Below are 24,568 nucleotides of genomic sequence, written 5' to 3' on the forward strand. Positions count from 1 at the left end.
TAAACCTGCTCATTATCAATGATAGCACTTCACTTAAGTACTTTCAGGAAACGCTGTGTTTAATTAATATTGTGTCGCGCGCAAGGATTAGCTGACAGCCCAGAATGTTGGAATGCAAGCAAGTGAGCAAGGGAGCTAGAATTGATGAAGAACTTTCAAGGGCACTGATTTCATTAAGCAGCTTCATTACAGCCCAAATAACTCTTCATGTCATTTCAATGCTCCAATCCACACACACATGCACACGCACGCCTACACACACACACCCACACACACATACGGGTTTTGGTGGTTTAGAGGGACAATTTTTTCAAACCAGTTTTTTGCAACACTAAACAGTCACCCCTTTCCACTTGTGCTAGAAAGACGTAGTAAGTTGTCAAAAATCTTGTTTGAGCTACACAACATAGATCTCACTTGAAAACTTCAATACACACATCAGAACTCAAAATACAAGAACCTGATGCAATGCTGTATTAGAAGGACAGACGATAATGAGGTGCTTGGCTCCGCCCATGATACCAACAGTAATTGTCAGGGCCAATTTTATTTATCAGGACCACAGCATACACAAACATGAAATATATATGTATTAAGTCCAAACATGGAAATATGGAATATGGCTACACAGAAAGTGGACTTTATTTACAGCACCTTCACTAAGAACTAGAGCAACAATTCTGTTTGTGAACATAAAGGAAAATCTGTGAATGGCAAAGTTAAATGAATTATGGGTCTATTGTTAAATCAAAAAGATAATGCTGGCATTCTATTATAGTGGCCAGTTGTCCTTTCTTGATGTGTTCGCCAAAGTGCCTCATGACCGCAGCAATCTCCAGGGAGATCATGGATGCTTTTTTGCTCTCCTAGCACTTTCCATAGATGCTAGAAAAAAGAAATAATTCATTAGTGAAAACCAACTCCAATTGTTAATTTTTCTTGGTTATAAATTATGTAATGCCTGTTTTCAAATAAGCATTCATAAAGAACATACATTAGTGGGAGAAGCTACAGAAATGAGCATGTAGGTTGCATCGATGAAAATTAATTTCTGCAAATGCCAAACAGGTTAACACTTGGTATGGTTGCTTGGTATGTATGATTAATTATTTGAGGGAATTCTAGAAAAAAAATTTTTTTTTTCATAATTTAAAATTGCATTTGTTTGACAAACAGGCCTCAGCAGCTGGTGAAGAACCATCCAAAGCCAAAAGACTTGTTCCTCCTTCTAATCCTGGTGCCTAGTCTTTTTTCCAGTGAAGGAGATCCCACTCTGAACCATCTCACTGACTCCACCAAAATACAGGTTCTGTACAGGTGCAGCATCAGCAAAGGGCCGTTTATTGAGATCTCTGGTTTCCTAAAACCAGAGATTAATCAAATTTAAGATGTTAAATTTGGTTAATATCTTAAAATTAACCAAATTTAAAGATATACTCTGATTACTTTGCTTATTAGTTTTGTGGTGCTTTGATATTTTGAAAAAAATATAAATATGTGAATGTATTTCAGATTAAGATTGGGATAGAGAAAGTAGTATAAACAGTCCCATTACTGATCACCAAATTAGATTTTCTAGCATCTGAACATTGGCTGTGTGAAAGTTTATCATTTTAATACAAGGCACAGTTAAATGGTATGTGCGTGGTAATTTAAGCCAGATGACATATTGGATAATGTCTGCTCAAAATATCATGCATAAAGAAGAACATGGTCACCCTATTGCCTTTCAGTGGTGTAGATCATTACTTTTGACCATGCTTCAGTTGTGCTTTTGAGCTTAACTAGCTTGGTGTTTCAAGACTTGTGTAGGTGTGGTGATTTACCAGAATTTTTATTTGTATTCCTTTTTCTGCGGGGCTCTATGTCCTTCTGTTTTAGTTTTTTGTTGAGCTCTTTCCCCTTACCATCTGTGTTTACTTTGTGCTGAAAAGAACATATAAAAAATATGGGATTAATCAACTGAAAAGTAAAGAACACTTGCTTAAGGTGAGTCTCTTCCCAATGTAGAAAACAGTTCTCCATATTCCTGCACATTACATGTTGAATATTACACAAGACCTGTGTGTCTGTGCACTTCTACATGTAACTTTAAATTTTTTGTAACTTCAAAACTCAGTCCTCTATATACCTGCATCTTACATGATGAATATTACACAAGACCTGTTTGTTTGAACAGTAGTTAATACCATTTTAATGACTTCATTTAGAAAATAAGTTGGTCTTTGGAGACCAATAGTACCTCAGGAGGGTTGGTTGAACAGGATCCGCATGTTTCCACATCACCAGCCTGACACAATTCATCTTTGGAAATCTGAAATGTAAAGAACACTCATTGAATCCAAGTTTGTTCCCAATGTAGAAAACAGTCCTCCTTATTCAGGGACCTTACATTTTGAGTATTACACAGGACCTGCGTGTATTGGCGTTTCTACATGTCACTTTCATTCTTTCAAAACTATGTCCTCCTTATTCTGGCACCTTACATGATGAGTATTACACAGGACCTTTGTGTATGGGCGTTTTTACATGTAACTTTCATTCTTTTGTACTTGTAATTTCAAACCTCTGTCCTCCTTTTTAATGCAGCTTTACATATCAAGTTCTAGACAATACCTGTGTGTTTGAACAGTACTTAATAACATTTCAATGACTTAGTTTTAGAAAATATGTTGGTTGTTGGACACCAAAATTACCTCTGGAGGGTTGGTTGAACAGGATCCGCATGTTTCCACATCACCAGCCTGACACAATTCATCTTTGGAAATCTGAAATGTAAAGAACACTCATTGAATGTGAGTTTGTTCCCAATGTAGAAAACAGTCCTCCTTATTCAGGGACCTTACATTTTTAGTATTACACAGGACCTGCGTGTATTGGCGTTTCTACATGTCACTTTCATTCTTTCAAAACTATGTCCTCCTTATTCTGGCACCTTACATGATGAGTATTACACAGGACCTTTGTGTATGGGCGTTTTTACATGTAACTTTCATTCTTTTGTACTTGTAATTTCAAACCTCTGTCCTCCCTTTTAATGCAGCTTTACATATCAAGTTCTAGACAATACCTGTGTGTTTGAACAGTACTTAATAACATTTCAATGACTTAGTTTTAGAAAATATGTTGGTTGTTGGACACCAAAATTACCTCTGGAGGGTTGGTTGAACAGGATCCGCATGTTTCCACATCACCAGCCTGACACAATTCATCTTTGGAAATCTGAAATGTAAAGAACACTCATTGAATGTGAGTTTGTTCCCAATGTAGAAAACAGTCCTCCTTATTCAGGGACCTTACATTTTTAGTACTACACAGGACCTGTGTATATAGGCGTTCTACATGTCACTTTCATTCGTCTGTATTTGTAATTTTAAAGCTATGTCCTCCTTATTCTGGCACCTTACATGATGAGTATTACACAGGACCTTTGTGTATGGGCGTTTTTACATGTAACTTTCATTCTTTTGTACTTGTAATTTCAAACCTCTGTCCTCCCTTTTAATGCAGCTTTACATATCAAGTTCTAGACAATACCTGTGTGTTTGAACAGTACTTAATAACATTTCAATGACTTAGTTTTAGAAAATATGTTGGTTGTTGGACACCAAAATTACCTCTGGAGGGTTGGTTGAACAGGATCCATGTTTCCACATCACCAGCCTGACAATTCATCTTTGGAAATCTGAAATGTAAAGAACACTCATTGAATGTGAGTTTGTTCCCAATGTAGAAAACAGTCCTCCTTATTCAGGGACCTTACATTTTTAGTACTACACAGGACCTGTGTATATAGGCGTTACTACATGTCACTTTCATTCGTCTGTATTTGTAATTTTAAAGCTATGTCCTCCTTATTCTGGCACCTTACATGATGAGTATTACACAGGACCTTTGTGTATGGGCGTTTTTACATGTAACTTTCATTCTTTTGTACTTGTAATTTCAAACCTCTGTCCTCCCTTTTAATGCAGCTTTACATATCAAGTTCTAGACAATACCTGTGTGTTTGAACAGTACTTAATAACATTTCAATGACTTAGTTTTAGAAAATATGTTGGTTGTTGGACACCAAAATTACCTCTGGAGGGTTGGTTGAACAGGATCCGCATGTTTCCACATCACCAGCCTGACACAATTCATCTTTGGAAATCTGAAATGTAAAGAACACTCATTGAATGTGAGTTTGTTCCCAATGTAGAAAACAGTCCTCCTTATTCAGGGACCTTACATTTTAGTACTACACAGGACCTGTGTATATAGGCGTTCTACATGTCACTTTCATTCGTCTGTATTTGTAATTTTAAAGCTATGTCCTCCTTATTCTGGCACCTTACATGATGAGTATTACACAGGACCTTTGTGTATGGGCGTTTTTACATGTAACTTTCATTCTTTTGTACTTGTAATTTCAAACCTCTGTCCTCCCTTTTAATGCAGCTTTACATATCAAGTTCTAGACAATACCTGTGTGTTTGAACAGTACTTAATAACATTTCAATGACTTAGTTTTAGAAAATATGTTGGTTGTTGGACACCAAAATTACCTCTGGAGGGTTGGTTGAACAGGATCCGCATGTTTCCACATCACCAGCCTGACACAATTCATCTTTGGAAATCTGAAATGTAAAGAACACTCATTGAATGTGAGTTTGTTCCCAATGTAGAAAACAGTCCTCCTTATTCAGGGACCTTACATTTTTAGTACTACACAGGACCTGTGTATATAGGCGTTTCTACATGTCACTTTCATTCGTCTGTATTTGTAATTTTAAAGCTATGTCCTCCTTATTCTGGCACCTTACATGATGAGTATTACACAGGACCTTTGTGTATGGGCGTTTTACATGTAACTTTCATTCTTTTGTACTTGTAATTTCAAACCTCTGTCCTCCCTTTTAATGCAGCTTTACATATCAAGTTCTAGACAATACCTGTGTGTTTGAACAGTACTTAATAACATTTCAATGACTTAGTTTTAGAAAATATGTTGGTTGTTGGACACCAAAATTACCTCTGGAGGGTTGGTTGAACAGGATCCATGTTTCCACATCACCAAGCCTGACACAATTCATCTTTGGAAATCTGAAATGTAAAGAACACTCATTGAATGTGAGTTTGTTCCCAATGTAGAAAACAGTCCTCCTTATTCAGGGACCTTACATTTTTAGTACTACACAGGACCTGTGTATATAGGCGTTCTACATGTCACTTTCATTCGTCTGTATTTGTAATTTTAAAGCTATGTCCTCCTTATTCTGGCACCTTACATGATGAGTATTACACAGGACCTTTGTGTATGGGCGTTTTACATGTAACTTTCATTCTTTTGTACTTGTAATTTCAAACCTCTGTCCTCCCTTTTAATGCAGCTTTACATATCAAGTTCTAGACAATACCTGTGTGTTTGAACAGTACTTAATAACATTTCAATGACTTAGTTTTAGAAAATATGTTGGTTGTTGGACACCAAAATTACCTCTGGAGGGTTGGTTGAACAGGATCCGCATGTTTCCACATCACCAGCCTGACACAATTCATCTTTGGAAATCTGAAATGTAAAGAACACTCATTGAATGTGAGTTTGTTCCCAATGTAGAAAACAGTCCTCCTTATTCAGGGACCTTACATTTTTAGTACTACACAGGACCTGTGTATATAGGCGTTTCTACATGTCACTTTCATTCGTCTGTATTTGTAATTTTAAAGCTATGTCCTCCTTATTCTGGCACCTTACATGATGAGTATTACACAGGACCTTTGTGTATGGGCGTTTTTACATGTAACTTTCATTCTTTTGTACTTGTAATTTCAAACCTCTGTCCTCCCTTTTAATGCAGCTTTACATATCAAGTTCTAGACAATACCTGTGTGTTTGAACAGTACTTAATAACATTTCAATGACTTAGTTTTAGAAAATATGTTGGTCGTTGGACACCAAAATTACCTCTGGAGGGTTGGTTGAACAGGATCCGCATGTTTCCACATCACCAGCCTGACACAATTCATCTTTGGAAATCTGAAATGAAGAGATGTATACTGAATGAGTTCATAGAAAAATAAAATCCACCTATTTAATGAACCTGTCCAGCTGATTGTTAAACAGACATTTTATGTATTGACACTGCAAAATATGTCTCCTGCTATAAAATGTTCATTAATATAAGGTCAAAATATATTAATGTACATATGACAGTTTCTAGCATTTTGGATAGCGCTGAACAAGTTGAAATAGTGGTCTAGTTAAGTCTTTCTCCAAAATCTGGTTTTTAGGCACTCTGCTAATCACTTCTTGTTTTCAACTATAATGAAACTCTGTACTACAACTTGACATTTCCTTCAAAAATATTTTCAATGCTAGTAGAATGACTTGTGATAGTATTTTCACGCTTACTAGTACCCTTCTTCTCCATAGCCAGTCAGAATCATTACAATTATAAGTCATTTCTTCCCCTGGACCAATATCTTTGAGTGCAAACAAACAGAGATGACGTCTTCCATCCACCCTTGTAACTTTCATTTTGTTGTTTGTGTTCATCTCTTCATCATTTACCAGCCTCCCCAATGATCCATGTTCTCTGGCAGCATCAACACTAAAATATTAAGTATGCTATAAGAATAATTATACCATGCAACGGAAATGATTTTGCATATTTGGTGTTTGCATGTCAGAAGAATATTCCTCCTCCAACTAAAACTACTTTTACTGATGAAGCTGAAAATGTTTACATCACTTTGATTAAATATAAAATAAAAAACAACATTAAAACAGTCACATACCAAAGCTGTTGTCCATTGAACTTGAAATCAAACATAAAAGCCTGGAGTGCATCATGGTAAATTTTCAATCGGTTTTCTTGTTCCTTCCTACTTATGACTTCCCCTCTGCACTCAATAAGGAAATCTCCTTTTTGAAAGCACTGGCAGCTGAACACACCCCGACCTGCAGGTAAACATAATGAGTAAGGTTGAATAAACTTTAAACAATGCATATCTTTCAAATAGTAGCAAATGAGATTATAAATTTTTTTTCAAAATCAGTTAAATGATCTAATTTGAGGTCTTTCTGTGTTACTTGAACATTTGTTTGTCAGCTGAGTGGTGCTTCTAAATGTCACTCATTCTTTTATACTTGGAATTTCAAAACACAGTCCTCCTTTATACATATATATATGATCTATGCTAGTGTGCAGTATAAAAATAGTTTAAAAGTCAAAAAGCAAGACAAAAGTAAACAAAAACAATCCTTTAATAAACTCTGGAATCCTGTACGTAAAAAAGTCACAACTCACCTTTAAATGAATTGATGTATTTTACATCAAATCCCTCTTTATCTTCACCCAAGGAGAATAATAGCTGGCATCATGTTTGGGATTTCTTTTTGCTCTCTGAGACCTTGTTGCTGACATCTCCTGCAAAGATCAGAGTAATTTGTTGTTGAGTAACAACATGATGCTGTACATCAGGAGTGTCAAACTCCAGGCATCGAGGGGCAGTGTACTGCAACTTTTAGATGTTCCTCTGGTCCAAAACACCTGAATTATATGACTGAATTAGCTTCTAAGGGCAGTCAAGTTGATGACCTGCTGATGACCACCTCATTTGATCCAGCCATGTGGCATCACAGACACATCTAAAAGTTATTGTATACAAGCCCTCAAGACCTTGAGTTTGACACCTCTGCTGTACACAATATGATTTGATTTTATTGTATGCGAAAAACCTGTACTGAAGTACACAGTATTAAATAATTGACGTTCTATTGACAGGTTCTCAAAACCTTCAAATATTAAAACATTATCTTAATAGTAATGATTATTACAAAGGATAATTTGTGCCTGTGAAAGAATATCACTCACTGATGCACAGAAAATGTCCAAATACAGTTTTGTCTAATTCTGGAGTGAGCCACCTTCCCTTTAAACTCTGGTACACTGACTAAGATGGTTGGTGATAACTAGCTAAACTGAAGCAAATCAGATGCTTTGGTGCATCCAAACATCAAGTAACCTACAACATTCTTCAGAATTACAAATCAATATGTACTTAAATGTCTTAAGAGATTCTGTATGAGTCTTACCTCTTCTTCCACGCAAAAGAAGTTCAATTAATACTAATGGCTTGCACCTGGCCTTGATGGACTGTACCATGTTGATAGAGTAGGAGGGGTACAACAAAGGAGAAATCCATTTTGTTTCTGAAGCACACAAGGTCAGATTTTTTCAGAAACAAGAAAACAAATTTATTTGAGTTATATTTTGTAACTTTCATTCAATATTTCAAAGTTAAATAGTTTATCATACATCTTTGTTTAATTAGGAAACAACAGTAAGATGGTATCTCTCACCAGCAATGTTTAATCTTTTATCAGGAAGGTCACTTCTTTTAATCATTTCTGTTCAATCAATTATTTAAGTTTACTTCTATAGCACATTTCAACACACATATATATATATATATATATATATATATACATATATATATATATATATATATATATATATATATATATATATATATATATATATATATATATATATATATATATATATATATATATATACTAGATCACTTTATGATATAAAGTGTTCAAAACACTTTAAATCATAAAAACAAAACTGTTGTCTAATGGCAGACAACACCAGCAGAAAAAAGGTTGTCTTATGTACCTGCCTACAGACAAATTAGACTACCTAGACAATCTGCATGTATGCAGAGTAGTGACATTGAGATAATGACAAAATATCAATCGAAAGTTTTGTGCTAACAGTAACATAAGTAATCATAATATTTTTGGCACTTTAAATATTTTTAAATAAATGCTTTTTATATTTATATTTGTAATTCTGTATTACTCCATGAGTGGTTATCCCTTCTTTCAAATTCAAAAATACTTTATTGATCCTAAAAGGAAATTAAATTTTAAAAAAGCTTGGGTCCTCTACCACAGGCCTTGGAGTGTGACTGGTCTTCACAGTATATTAACAGTTCCCAAAGGTGTGCTTCTCTGTATCAAGAGGTCTGATGATGTATTGTTTGAGCCACTCTTCCAGTTTAGGGGTCATTACCCCAAGGGTTTCAGTGACCACAGGCACTACTGTTGCCCACACCTTCCACACTCTTTTTAACCTTTTGTATGGCATGCATTATTAATTCATCTTTAATATTGGGGCTGATTGGGCCCTAATGATTCCAAAAACAAAGAGTTATCTTTTTACATGATATGTGGACATAATTCTTCTCAGAAAAATATTTATTCCTTTTAAATCACCATGTTTAGCACCATGGTAAATCTCTACAGTTGCCAACTTTTGTAAACTTACACCACAACAATAAACACTGAACATCTTGGGTCTAGCCTGTAATATGTAATAATCTTCCACTACCACTAAGTCATAAAATAATGACCTAACATATGGACACCCAATCCCATGTAGAGCTAAATTTATTATTGTGGGCTAGACAGCCCAAAATAAGTCATCCACTTATGTGGATTGGCCTCTATTGCTACGGTACTAGGCACCTGCTTGTGTGCCACCATAAATACCACCTCTGTGCTGTGTTTCAGTCTAAGCCTTTTGTCCATTGGTAGTATTGTTTGCTCGCTATTGTAAAACACCCTGTTGTTATGATTATGCATCATAACAAAATAGCAAAGTATAAAACATATTTACAAAAATCAGTCCAAATACACAGTATCAAAACAAGAAGGAACTTTTGTCCAAACAAAAGCTATATTTCCCCCAGAAAGGCAGGAATGAAAGTTTAAAAAGTTAAATTCTCAATGAAAGAACAGGGCTACTCCAATGTGCTACAACCTTGAGAGGCACAATTTTCCATTCATCATCAGTAGCATTTGAATTCTTATATCAGTGGACTGAGTTTCCTCCCTTTTCCATCTTATCATTCCAGCATGGTATTTGATAACTGTCAATGCATAGCTGTTGATTGCTGGACCTTGTTTCTCTCATTGGACTTGCCTTACTTATTGTAGGTACAGTAGTTTGCAAAAGTATCCATAGCCCTTGAACTTTTCCATATTTTCTGACATTACAACCGCAAACATATTTTTACAGAATTTTATGGGAAAGACAAACACAAAGTGGCATATAGTTGTGGAGTAGAAACAAAACTATACATGATTCAAAACATTTTCTGCAAATAAAAGCTGAAAAATGCAGTGTACAAAATCTTCAGCCCCCTTTCCCTAAGTGCGACCAATTGCCTTCAGAAGTTGCCTGATGACTGCTAATGACTAAATAGTCCACCTGTGTGTAATCTAATCTCAGTATAAGTTCAACTCCTCTAAGACTGCCTCAAAGGTTAGTTAAGAGAATATTGGGAAGCAAACAGCATCACAAAGTCCAAGGGACACACCAGACAACTCAGGGACAAAGTTGTGGAGAAGCTTAAAGCAGGCTTAGGTTATAAACAGGTTCCACGAATCATCTGGAAATGGAAAGAGAATGGCACAGCTGTGAACCTACCAAGACAAGGCCATCCACCTAAACATAAAAAAGTCCCATTTGCAATTTGCCAGAAGCCATGGTGGGATACAGCAAAAACAATAAGACGAGACTAAAATTGAACTTTTTGGCAAAAATGCAAAGCATTACTTGTGGTGGAGAATGGACACTGCACATCACTCTGAACACACCTTCCCCACTGACAAACATTTCTTTTCTTCATTCTTGATTGTAAGATGGATTGAGCCAAATACAGGTCAATCTTGGAAGAACACCTGCGAGTCTGCAAACGACTTGAGGCTGGGCGGAGGTTCACTTTCCAGCAAGACAATGACCCTAAACATTAAGCCAGATCTACAATGGAATGGTTTAAAAAACATTCATGTTAGAGTGGCAAGGTCAAAGTCTAGACATAAATTCAACAGAGAATCTTTGGCAAGATCTGAAAACTGCTGTCAAGTCAAGTTTATTTGTATAGCACATTTCAGCTGGAAGGCAGTTGAAAGTGCTTTACATCAAAGAAACACAGAACTAAGAAGTCATACAAGTAACATACACTGTGTTCCAAATTATTATGTAATTGATATCTTCTCAGATTTTATTAAATGGTCAATGGAAATGATGGTCAGTATGATTGTCAAGTCAAGAACTACTACAGTATAAATAAAATTTTACTGAACAAAGCTCCCAAGGAGAACAGTATTTTTCAAAAGAAACTCAAAATGCACTGTTCCAAATTAATATGCACAGCAGATTTTCTAAACATTTTATGGATTATAAAGAACTGCAAACAGTTCTCTGAACTAATCAATATTTGAATGTGCAGCATCACAAGTACTAAAATCAAAACCTAATTCAATCAAAAACCTCTTAATAGACTGAGTTACGTGTTCACATAGGACCCCTTCTTTGATATCACCATCACAATTCTTGCATTCATTGAACTTGTGAGCTTGTGGATAGTTTCTGCTTGAATTTCATTGCAGGATGTCAGAATACCTTCCCAGATTTGCTGTTTTGATATCAACTGCATCCCACCCTTAGATCTTCTGTTTGAGGAAACTCCAAAGGTTCTCAGTAGGGTTGAGGTCAGAGATCAGAGGAGGATGGTGACCTCACCATGAGTTTTTCCCCTTTCATGCCTATACACAGTGGCCTTGCAGCATAAGATGATGCATTGTCATGCATGGAGATGATTTTGGTATGGAAGGTATGGCTCTTCTTTCTGAACCATGAAAGAAAGTGATCAGTCAGAAAGTCCATATACTTTGCTGAGGTCATTTTCAAGCCTTCAGGGACTCTGAAGGGGCTGACCAGCTCTCTCCACATGATTTCAGCCTCCACTACCTCCTTGTTGATGTCACAGCTGTTTTGGAATTTGGTGGCCATCCATCATCAATCCACTACTGCATCTGGACTATCCAGGGTTGCACATCAGTCATCAGTGAACTAATCTGTTTGAAAATCAATCTTCATGTACAGTTGGGCCCACTGCGACCGGTTCTGCTTGTGAGCTCTGGTTAGGAGCTGCCAAATAGTAGGTTCATGCACTGCAAGCCTCTGGAGGACCCTTCACCTTGTGGTTCCAGCTTCAAGTAACTGCTTGCTGCTATGTAAGGGCATTTTAACAGCTGCTCTCTTAATTTGATGAATTTGTCTAATAGAAACCTTCCTCATTCTGCCTTTATCTATACAAACCCATCTTTGTTCTAAATCAGCCACAAATCTCTTCACAGTACAATAATGCTTCAGTTTCAGTTAAAATATTTGATGTTTTCATATCTTGTCATATAGCACTACACTATCTGATGATTTTGGTCAGCAAAGATCCTTTCTCTTTCCCATATTGCTTGAAAGCTGTGGCCTGCTTAATAATGTGGAACATCCTTCTTAAGTAGATTTCCTTTAATTAAGCTCACCAGACAAACTAATCCGAAATTAATTATAGTGATTAAAAGAGCCCTGACACACAATACCATCTATAAATTTAATAGCACAACAAAAAATGTAATCTTTATAACAGTTAAATCCAATTTGCATAATAATTTAGAACATGGTGTGCATTCACCTTAAGAAAGAAAAACAAAGAAATTAAATTCAAATTAAAATCAAAATTAAAATCTTATACATCAAATATAATGATACATGTACCTTTGATTAAGATTCAGAAACAATTGTAAATAGTTGTGTTTTTGCCTTGATTTAAAGGAATTCATTGTTTCAGCTGCTTTCAAGCTTTATTCAAGATTTGTGGTGCATTGAAGCTAAATTCTGCTTCAAAATGCTTGGTTCTGGTTCTATGGATGCAGAGCAAGCCAGAATCAACAAAATGTTAGCAGTGGAGTGTATAAATAGTTTGGTGAAAAAATGGCTGTCTTATGGTTTATATTTCTTTTAATCCATGCACTTATGTCACACATTTATTAGTCATAATATTTTAAATAAACAATATTTGACCAAAATATATATTCATTTCTGTATCTTATAGCACAGAATAATCATATTGCCAACTCATCCCCAGTGTAAATTGCAAGACGTGAATTAGAAGGACACTGTAATAATTAGCAGGACCTTCCGGTAAACAACCAATCAGATTAAGACCTTGTGTGAATATTCATGAGGTCCTGCTATTACACAAACCTGCCATAGGGGGCACTGTGGTGATACACAGATTATACACAAAATCAGGTTTATGTGTATTAAGCGGACATCTCGTTTTTTTTGCATTTTTGGGGTTAATAGACCAATAGAAACCTTTCTACGTTTTTAGATTTTTCTCTGTTTTAGCAGGACACCGCTCCTGTCCTGCTAATTCAAAATGTCCTTCTAGTGTGGTGTGTATTCTGACGAAATGTCCTGCTAAATCACATATACCAACGCACACACACACACGCACATATCCCTCTTTATTGTAGGGGAAGGTAGATTTTCTTCAACTGATTTTGATGGAAAAAACACATTTTTGTGTGTAATACTGCTTCACTGGGTAAGCAAACTCCTGTTTTGTCGTTTCAAATATAGTTTTTATTAGCTTTTTTTTGTTTTCACAGCGTTTTCATTGGAAGCTTATCAAAACAAAGCTTTTAAGATCATGCAGTTTAAGAGCTTGAGAGGGCTGCCTAAACTTTCATTGTGCTCCTCTAACCCGCCTAGAAAGCAGAGTCTACAAAAGCTCCTACAGTCTTTTCATCTCATTGTGATAATCTTCTTAGCCCCCTGACTCCAATGCTAAACATGTATACAGCACAAAAGCATTGGGCCATAGGAACTTTCCTCTGTGGAGGACAAATTGTAACATACAGGCAGCCTGAAAAATCATAACACAAGTTCTCAAATTTCACATTTAAAGATCAAATTCAAACTTTACATAAGGTAAAAAATTTAGTGCAACTTCTGCAGAGATAAATCCTCTTTTTAAAAAAAAGAGTTGCAGACAAGTAATGCATAAAATCAACAGCGTTTAAGTCTCCACTTGTTTGTGACCCTAAGCAACTCTAATTTATGACAGAAAAGCATCATGGGAGTTCTAATTATGTAAGAAATTTGAATTTAAATTTGATCAACTTTATTACGTTTCATGCCTCACTGAATAAAGGGTCTTTCTTTATGTGCATGCAAAAAAGAAAGACTTGAGACTGCAACAGAAAACTGTAGGGGGAAAAAAGAGAAATATTTAAAATATGCACCTAAGGCCCTTTGGCATTATTAAATTAACTATAAGGTTTTTTCATAATTAAATTGTCCCCATTTTACCTTTTTCAGAATAAAATATTTTACAAAGTAATATTTTATTTAACCTGAAAAAAAAACCGTATCTAATTATGTAACAACATATTAATAGTTCAAGAACAGGGAAGAGTGGAAGGCAGGACTAATGTACCTCACAAAATAAGATGCACGGACTGAGAACTGGATGGACAGATGAATGTGACAAATTGGTTTCAGGACAAAGTCAAAGCTTTAGAGAGATGAGGGCTTATTACAAAGTATGCTCACAAAATACTTATTTGTATTGTAAGGAGCTGTCAGTATTTGACAGCACAGTTGCCTTGTAGCAATATGGTCTGACTGGACTTCTTTCTATAACGCGTTTACATGTTTTACATGTACATACATGATTGTCTGCAGGTACTCCTTCTTTCTCCCAGTCAACACAATGACATCTGGATTAATTGATCATTTGAAATGGCCCACATGGTGTGAGTGACTGTGCACATGCATGGTTTATGGTCTTGTGTTTCTATATGATGCCCTGAGATGGACCGGAGACCTGTCCAAGATGTACGCACTCAGTAACAACTAGAGATCAAGAACAGTTCCCCCCATGACCATACGAGGACAAGCTGATACAGGCGTAGATGGACGGATGTCCACATAGCAATACTCACATGATTACCCGTGAAATATTTTTGTAATTGTCAAATAACTGCACGGACTGAGCACATACAGAATGATTCTTAAGAATGTTCCACAACATTGTGATTTGACTTTCACAAAATGTTTAGGGAGCTTATGTTATTTTTCATTTGATTGTTTTTTTTACAGATTGAGATTTTTCTTTCGTCTCATGAGCGATAAGGAAAAAAAAACAACAAAAAAAACAAATGTGTTTTGCATATGACTCATTCTGGAATCTGAGGGAACGGTGAAGACAGAGAAAACTAGGCGCTACATTTCAGTAAAGAGATCAACTGGAAGAGAGATGTGCTGACTCTAATCTCCACAATGGGGACCTGCTTACATGATTTTTGGCTTGTCTCGCTGATAGTATTCGCACAGTACAACGTCCTATCAGGTAATATCACAGTCTTTGAGGGATTAGAGGGAATAAGAGGGGTTTTATTCTGCTTTGCAGAGGGGATGATTCTGCTGAAATGTTCATACATTTTCATACTAATATGGAAATGGATTCAGGGAGGGGGTTGAATTGGGAAGTTTTTTTCAGGACGCCACAAGAGAGAAGAGAGTGATTTTGAGTGATTAAAAAAGAGAGAGGGAGAAAAGAAATAAAGACAGAGAGCAAGAGAGAGATAGAGAGAGAAAATCAAACTGACTATAAGATGTTGCAAGAAGGAAGGGAATCAGAAAAACATTATGTAATCAAGGATCCCTGTAAGACAGAAGGATTTTTGATTTTGATCACTCTTATTGTAGCGTCATGAGCAAGGTGAAGACAATGCTGTGGACTAAGGCAGCTAATGTTAATCCTATAATGCAGGAGCTATGCATAAGCCATGGCTCCACCTTGTTATTCTCTGTTCATACACAGCAAATAAGAGGATAATAATGGTGGCTTGGATCCCTGGAAAATTTTATTGTTCTCCATTTGTTTTTGGTTCCGAGTCAAAAACACCTCTTGTTTATCACTGTGGTCTCCCCTGCTGTCTTTGTTTTCCTAGGAGAAATACCTAGAAGAAGAGGAGAGCCTACCAGAGTCACACTAACTGTGTTGCTAACGTCACCTTGTAAAAAAACAATATTGTTCTCAACTAATGAATCAATTAACTTATTTAACTGCAAGGTTGCTGTATATAAATCATTCATTATCAATGCTCTGCTAACCTTCCGGAGGTATCTCGGTGGTCCAATTGTTGTCCCCCAGGTCTCCTGTCTCAAGGTTGATCTGCATGGAGGATGGACAAGAGACAGCTGCCCATCAGTCTCCTGCTAGAGCAGGCCATTAGAGAAGTGTTTGTGTCTATGTGTTTGTCATTTACAGGTTTAATTAGACAGGGCTGTTAATGGCTGAGATGACTTTGGGGGCCGAGGATGAATGACACCCGTTCATCTCCGGCTGCGGGGCCACAATATGTTTCGCTAAGAGCCGAGGAAGGGAGGGAAAGACGGAGACGTGTGATGGAAGACTGGAGATAAAGCAGAGGAAAAGAGCGGAGGGTGAAAGGAGGGTCACACTGATATTATTTATGAACGGATGGCTCCGTATGTGCCAATATGTGCATGTATGTGTGTGGGTTTTGTTAATGGAGCCCCATAATGTAACTCTGCTGGTCCAGGTCACCTGCAGCTCCCTCTGTTGTGTTAAGGATTATCCCAGGAAGTGAAGTGGAGCAACAGTAATCTGAAGTGTGTCTCTTTCTGTAAGACTGGCAAAGGGTTACTGACACACACACACACACACACACACCAACACACACACAGACGCAAATAAATTACTTGGCACTTGTAGTTAAGATGCGTACTAGTGCCACTATTGAGGTCCCCTCAGTAATCCATTTAGAATGAATCAGACTTCAGATTTTATTTTAAGTGGATCAAAGTTTTCAATCTAAAGTTTTCTATATAGTTATTTTTGATAAGAATAGTGTTTCTTAACATTGGACTTTTTTCATGACTGAATAAATATAATTCATGTTCTCAGAGTTAATTAAATTTACCATTCTTTACCAGCATTACCAACAAATTTGTGAGCATCTATAAGTGCTGCCCTTTCCCACACACGCCCCACACGCCCATGCATACACATGCACACACACACACAACAGAAGTTCCTTATTCATCTGTGTCCAGTTGAGGGTATAGAAATACGTCTGTTGTGTGTTACACGTCATATGTTTTTTTGATATTCTGATTGTTCATTTAAGAGAAAGATGAGTTGAAGAGCTTATATCTGAATTTGAACAATAAAAACAATTAATTTTTATTTTTATGAAGAACTCAAAATAAAATCTGTTTTTTTTATTTCTGCAATGTGAAAACTGATAAATTACGTTCTGCCGTTTTAGGTGATGGACTTGATTATAAGATTGCACCTGGCATCGCTCACCGTTTTCTGGAAAACAAGTAGATCAGTGACAAACTAAAATGCAGCAGGACATTTCATAATGAAGCTGTTGCTTTGCAAATATCCACACAGGTGCCTCTGTGTTACAGTGGGTGCAACAAAAACATGTTTTCCTCCCAAAACACACTGCTCATAAGCAAATTGATTTATTGTTGCTGGAGAATCAAAACACGGAATGTTGCTAATCCAATCCTGTGCTTCGTAATCTTTTTTTCTATTAATATTTCAAACAATAAAAATTGGGCTTTGCAGTCTAAGCCGGGGAATTAAACTGTACACACACACACACACACGCACACACACACACATCTTTGCATCACTTCATAGGACATTACAGTACATTATTCCGAAGGACTTAACCCAAGCCTAAAACCAGGTCTTCATATGTCATCATTATGGCGACTCCAAAGGAAAGAAAAACCTCACAATCGGGTCTTGTAAACAGAATTATGTTGCTACAGCATGAGAAATACACACACTCACACACGACCACGCCCACACACACACACATGCACACATTCCTGATCTTCCTTATGAGGTGAACATGGGGATTTGTGATAATGTCCCAGCTCCCTTTTCATTTTAATCATGACAATGGGATCAGGCAAGCCGGTGGGGCGGGCCCGGCCAGGGTTGGTTGATTGTTCTGATTGAGTTTTCTTTGTTTGGTAGATATGTAATGCAGTCTGTTTAAGAGGATTTGATGAGAGGAAGTAGGTTACTGTGTGATTTAATCATGTTCAGAGGTGAGCCTGCATCTATCCACCTCACAACAAGCAAAAGGTGGTTTCAATTTGTCAGCATGGGCCGGAGAAAGTTGCTGGTGTTACCACCGTCTTGACTATTGCAGTGCATGCTTGAGATGGAATGGCTATGCTTCTATATTACGTTTCAGTGGGCCGAAGAACTGAGGAAGACATTTTCTTTTAACATAAAAATACATTTTCTTTCCATGATAGGTTATAAAGTACCTATTTTTTGACTTTAGGTCCCTAAACAGCACTAAACAGCATACATATTTTAATTAGTCTTAAAAGAGAACTATTAAGGAATTATTTTTATTTGACCAAATCTCCAAAAATCTAAACAACAATACTCTGATATTGCAGTAAACTGTGAGAAAAGAACAATATACAGTCCAATGCGAAAGTATGGGTCCCTATTGAACCTTTTCATGTTCTGTTAATTATAATAATGAACTTCAGGGTTTTATTGTATGCAACTGATATAATATATAAGGTATTAGAAGTGGAAGGAAATTTGAACAAACGTGAGGATGCGTGTTCTGTATTTATTCAGTGCTTTGTTGAAACAATTTTCACTGATATGACAACCGAAAGTCCTTTGTGTTTACGCCAGCTTTGCACATCTAGACGCTAAAGAAAGTATTAAAGTATTTAGGCCAGAAAGTTGCATTTATTTTAATCTGACCAAATCACATGTCTTCCAGTGGTTTGCCGTTTTCTTTTCCCTACATGGCTTCTAGAAAACAGGACTTATGTTTTTTTTTTTTTTTTTTTTTTTTTTGTTTTTTTTTTAGAGTACTCTCTTCTTGTAACTTTCCATTAAGACCAGATTTATGCAGTTAGATGCAACAATTGCAATTTTCAACAAATTATCCTACCTTATACAGTATATGTGGATATCTGCAGCCCCTCCAAAGTAACCATGGCCCATTTAGTTGATTTCATAATTCATGTTATCCACCTGTCAGCCTGCTGATGTGGAGATGATGTCATTATCATCTCCATGATTATGTTCATCTCATCCAACAAACATAAGAGATTTACACAAAGAAGTATTTACTGTGCAGGATTAGATTTCTCAGACTTTAATTTGTAAAATATTTTAAAATCTATTTTTCATTTTTCTTCCATTTCACAATGACCCCTTGAATAAAATCCTAATAAAATACATTGAAATTTGTTTGTGACTAAATGTAAAATGTTTGTACTGTGTGTTGAAATAATATGAAATACTTTGAGTACTCACTCATGAATTGTGCAGGTGTAATATTTTTGAAAATAGCTGCAGAAATATCAATGAAAGTAGGAAACGTCCTTTGTTTGTTCAGTAGATTCAACAATATTGAATTTACTTGTAGGAGTTTTACTTTTGGTCTTTTCATTAAAGATGGTAATGTAATAGAGAAAGTGGATGAGCGGAAAATTATTAATATCTTTGTAGTCAGGTTTTAGCAATTTAAAATTTTAAATCCTGGACAGGATGTTATAAAAGAAGAATTTGTTAGAGGAGCAATGAATATGAGAAAAATGTATGACCCAGTGGAAAAAAAGCATAACATCAATAAAAATAGATACATTTATAAAATATCATCTAATCTAAAATCCATTCCCTTTCTGAAAATAAATAGATTTTTTTCATGATTTTTTTCACACCTTCTATGTTTATATAATCTATGTTTTAAGTGTCAGTGTGTCCCAACCATTGCCCTAAATATCTTCATAAACGAGGCTTCCCAGATATCTAACTGGTCTTGCCGTCTGCCATCATGAGGATTAGAAGGGCTCAGGTGGGGGGTGGGAGATGATCCCTTTCTCCTCATGTTCACTCTCATTCTTAAATTTTGCCTCTCTGATCTTCTGTAGCATCGGTAAAATGAATTATCAAAGTATAATCACCACTTAAAGGTGAACTGACCTACAGGAGCAGCAGGACCACAGAGACACAAAGTCAATCAAACATGAAATAAGAACAGTGTGTTGTAGCTTTTGTCCTGCATGTGTGTGTGTGTGTGTGTGTGTGTGTGCGTGTGTGTGTGTGTGTGTGACACACAAACCCAGAGACATGAGGGTGTTAAGCCTAGCATTAGCTTTGCTCAGTTTGTGGCTTTCCCTCCATCAGCAGCAGTATTATTTACATGAGTCCCAGCAGGGTGTTGCTCCTGGTCCAACACTCAGCTGCTTATTGTGCCATATTTTGACATGACAGTTTAATCAAGACCGAATGAGAGTGACATGCATGCAAATTCCTACTTCATTGAAGACTCTGTTTAGGAAACCTCAGGAGGTTATTACTGAAATTTGACAAAAACGTGATTGTTAGATAGATTTTCCTGATTGGTTTAGGTTTCCTGGGTGTAATATCTGAGCATTAATATTCATTTTTTAACAGTGTGCCCTTAATGACTTAATCCTCTTATGCCCTCCCACTGCTCTTAAAAAAGAGGGTCATCCTGTGCATGTCTATGTGTGTCTGTGTATTTACAGTATGGGCTTACATGTGCTGATACATATCATGTGAAATCGCTCACGCTCTTGACTCTAATGTGCCCTGATGCAGCCGCTGTTACTCCACCCAAACACACGCAGCTCCATGACCTCTGCAAACAAGTCACTCCCCTCTCTGCACCTCCTCTCAGCCCTTTCACAAACATTCAAAACCACGTTGGATTTATGTCAAATCACACACAAAGTATTTATTAATGCAGGTGGGGTCTTTAAGATGTGCTTGACTGGTTTTTCTTTGTGTGTTTAAAATAATTAGCTAAATGAGCTTCTGCTTTCGATGTAGTTTGCGCATCTGCAAAACACTTTGCCTAAACCCACAGTTATGAATATCAGTCTTCTTCCTGCATCAGGCATTTTGCGTCCTCCTGGCTGCATTGAAGTTTTGCGGTTGCCTTGCTGGCTGGTTGAGAGTGACTGGCTGGCTTAGCGTCAGCTGCTAACCCAGCCAGGCTCAGCTCCGATTGCTCCAGATTAGGAGATGGGGCACTCTCAGAGCAACTATGATCCATATTAAAGCTGCATAAAATGAAAATTGCAAAGATTTAGTGGTGGATCATAGGCCAGAGAGAATTTAATCACCACCAGTCTGTGTGTGTGTGCACAACAGTGTGCAAAAGTGTATGAGTGTATATGCAGCCCTCCACATAATACATGAGCACTGGTGACATGAGGATTATTGATGTAGGCTGTATTTACTTATCAACACAGTGTTCAACAATGTTGCAGGACTGTTTTTTGTGTGCAGCAGTTTTTCTCTGTCTTTGCTCTCTAAAATCATTATGATGCAAACCAAAAAACGAAAAAAAAAAAAAACTGCAGCAAACCAGTGTCTTACATTTTGGAGAAAAACGTGGGGTGTCTACAGTAAATAAAAAAAGGAAAGTATTTGTTCTGTGTTGGTGTTTGAGTGGGCGAGAGAGAGAGAGAGAGAGAGAGAGAATGTGTGTTTGAGCACAGCCGGGGATGATGCTGTTCTGGTGTCCTCAACACTTGTAATCTCCCTAAAGCTTTAGATACTGTTACACAGTATTCAAATGGTACTCTAGTAACTGAGAACTGGAGAAAGGTCCAAAATTGAGTCATTAGATTTCAACTTTGCAGGAAAAAGTAATAACCAGGCCCACAGGGTACGATCTCTGCATTCAGACTTTCAGAGCCTGTTGGCTCTGGGTCCACATCAAAGCATTATTAAATATCAACTGATGATGAAATTAAGCTATTAGTCCCAGTTCTTGTTGTGATGTCTGTGGTTTCAACAGTAAACCACAGACCCAGCTTTCTCAAATTTGTGGAGGCAGTAAGAAAAAGAAAAAAAAAAAACATGCAGTATCCTTGAGAAGAGATGTAATGTAAAAAAAAATTGGGGCGATCTATAATTCTGATTTTCTTAAACTTAATTTAATTTTTTTAATTTTTTTGCTTTTACACATAGAATGCACACATTCTCACATCAATACACAGACTGGGAGGCAACTTGGTATAAAGTGTGTTGCCCCACATCGATTTGTGGAATGGAATTTTCTGATAGCAAGACAATATTTTTCCCACTGAGACACAAAAGTTTTGATCCTGGTTGCCTGATAACCTCACTGCCACAAATAGTTTTCAAACATTTGAAACATTAGTTGTTTTGCTTGTTTTTTGATGACTGTTCCAGTTACGGTAGAACTGAATCTGTGTCTGCATTTGGAGAAGCTTCACAGCAACAAGCTCCTGTAGGTTCAAATGTTTTGGGCCTTTATGAATCACAAAACAAAATTCACGAACCAAATAAATTAAATTAAATGTTTTCCCAGAATAAAAAAGTAATTATCACTAAATAGAAACATTTATAGTGCTGTCTGTACATAACGTGTGATAAAATCCACACAATATTTAAATGATTAAGTCTACAGCTCCTAATTAAACTATCAAATTATGCTACATTAGAATTTGGTAAGTGGTTGACTCATGAACCACTTACTGGAAAAATTGCATAAATTATCACAATCTACCAGAAAACGTCTTATATATTGACAATAACATTTCAAGACACTCACACATAACATGTCTGTTCTCTCAAAGGATTATTACATTTATTTCTCCTAATGAAGATTTTAGCTTATCAAGTAGACGTTTCTCTTCTAACCATTGATGATTGCATAGTTTAATTAACTCTGCTCAGAGTATCAATATTTAAAGTCTTTATTTCTTTATAGTCATCTGCTAATGTGTGCTCACCTGTTTGTGCTGCTGCTACATCTGAACACACACAAGAACATGACTTAATTACAGATTTCTACTTTTTTTCATTTTTGGTGCTTCTGATGCTGTTTTTCTTTCTTTCTTTTTTCATGTATTCTCTCTTTCTTTCATCACATATTTCTAAATCTCTCTCCAAGAGAACATTGTGTATATCCGCATGATTGTCATACACACAAATATGTACCCTCCTTCACACACACACACACACATGAACAGAACGCAGACTTAGATTGAGCAGATGGTCACCGTATTCATTTTTTTTTTACCAGACTAACATTAACCATTCATTATAGACAGCAGACTAAGCCAATCCCACATCCGCCCCCGTGCAACACGTACACACACACACATGCTCACACGCACAGCTAATGTCCAATAATTTTGCCATTAGCTCAGTAACGGTCCCAAAATCTTGCATGCCCCTCAGTCAGTGTTGATAGTCTTTCCTTCCAGACGGTCCCGGCTCTGCTCTGACTCAATCTGTTGACATTTCTGATTCCCCATGACTCAAATGCTTCTCCTTCATTTCAGCTCCCCTCAACAGGAATGAGGAGCATCTGACGATTCCCTCTGCCTCTCGTTCTATCCAATCCATGCTTTTTTTTTTCTCTTCCCTTTGTTCTTTCCACTTTCACTGTCTGGTTTCTTCTGGCAACTTCCCCATCAGTAGGAGACACAATCACACAATTGCTTTGCCTTCTCTTCTTTGTTTCTCCGCCGGTCTAATTTAGACCACCTCTTCGCTTCCACCTCTCTGAAATAAAACAGAACCAAACTAAAACCCATTAGGTGGTAAATCAGGTTTAATCTCTGGCTTGAAGAAAAGATGAACATTAATCCACATCTGTTCGTACAACTGTTTGCCACTCAAATTTCAGACTCCGTCAGGCCCTGATGTTAAGCTGCATGCTCATGATTATGTGTATGCATGGTGGGAGGACAAAAGACAAAAGAAGTGCAATAATGCCAAGCAGACTAATATGTGCAAGCAAATCACATTTTTTATATGACTTTGTGCATGCTGTAAGACGATGCAATTAAATCTCCTCCATGCGTTTCTTTGGCCACCTCCTGTTTGTGTGGTCTAAAGGGAGCAGGGGCTCAGAACTCCAACACACTTAAGCTAATGAGAATTTTAGCTGCAGTATGAAAGTGTTGTGAATTAGTGTTTCTTAGTCACTCAATGGACATCAATTGCACACACAAGCCTAGAAACTTGAAGGCCTTAATCAGCTCCCTTTATGAAACTCCACCAACAAATACACTCAGACATTTAATATAATTCCACATCTTAATTTGATAAGTATTTTTTCTTTTATACATTTATTCATATACATTTTTTTGTCTCTGGGCCTGGTCTAGTTAAAGTGGTATCACACACTCATTTATCTGGTTTTCCTTTTGTTAGATTTTATTTTACTTTCACCCTTTACATTTTTTTTCAGTGTTTAGTTAGGTCAGAGCACCAAATGTCCTCTGTTACATTGAAGAAAACAACCATGTCCAAACTTTATTAAAACTGACAAGTTGCAGCATGTTTTACATATGAGGGATAGTTTCTAGCTTATGCTGATATGTTGATTTCATGCTACAAAATGAAATGAAGGCTACACCTCAAATCTTCACTACAAAAGTGCACCATTAACTAGGATCAGGGGTTAAGACGGAAATTGAGTGAAACATTTCAAGCCATTAATTATTGCAATTTTGATGATTGCAATAATAAAAAATTTTAATACTGCTTTTCAGAAAAAATATAAATAAGATAAGATAAAGATATCAATAAGATAAATAAAAATGTATAT

The 24,568-nt window shown here is 36.6% G+C and overlaps 2 long non-coding RNA genes across 3 annotated transcripts; both read right to left on the reverse strand.

Moving 5' to 3' along the window:
• Positions 1 to 451: 451 nt before the first annotated feature.
• On the reverse strand, positions 452 to 2,281 carry LOC122830676. The gene is made up of 3 exons (XR_006370574.1): positions 2,243 to 2,281; positions 1,827 to 1,926; positions 452 to 885 (listed from the first exon to the last, which is right to left on the reverse strand). It is a non-coding gene; the product is annotated as an uncharacterized LOC122830676 (long non-coding RNA).
• A 3,678-nt stretch (positions 2,282 to 5,959) lies between these two features.
• Positions 5,960 to 7,354, reverse strand: LOC122830747. Of its 2 annotated transcripts, none has more exons than XR_006370587.1 (3): positions 7,293 to 7,354; positions 6,781 to 6,943; positions 5,960 to 6,019 (listed from the first exon to the last, which is right to left on the reverse strand). It is a non-coding gene; the product is annotated as an uncharacterized LOC122830747 (long non-coding RNA). The 2 variants fall into 2 exon arrangements; XR_006370586.1 differs by lacking the exon at positions 5,960 to 6,019 and adding an exon at positions 6,283 to 6,593.
• Between the last annotated feature and the right edge of the window lie 17,214 nt (positions 7,355 to 24,568).

Source organism: Gambusia affinis, linkage group LG01 (genome assembly GCF_019740435.1).
Source record: "Gambusia affinis linkage group LG01, SWU_Gaff_1.0, whole genome shotgun sequence".
Taxonomy (NCBI): domain Eukaryota; kingdom Metazoa; phylum Chordata; class Actinopteri; order Cyprinodontiformes; family Poeciliidae; genus Gambusia; species Gambusia affinis.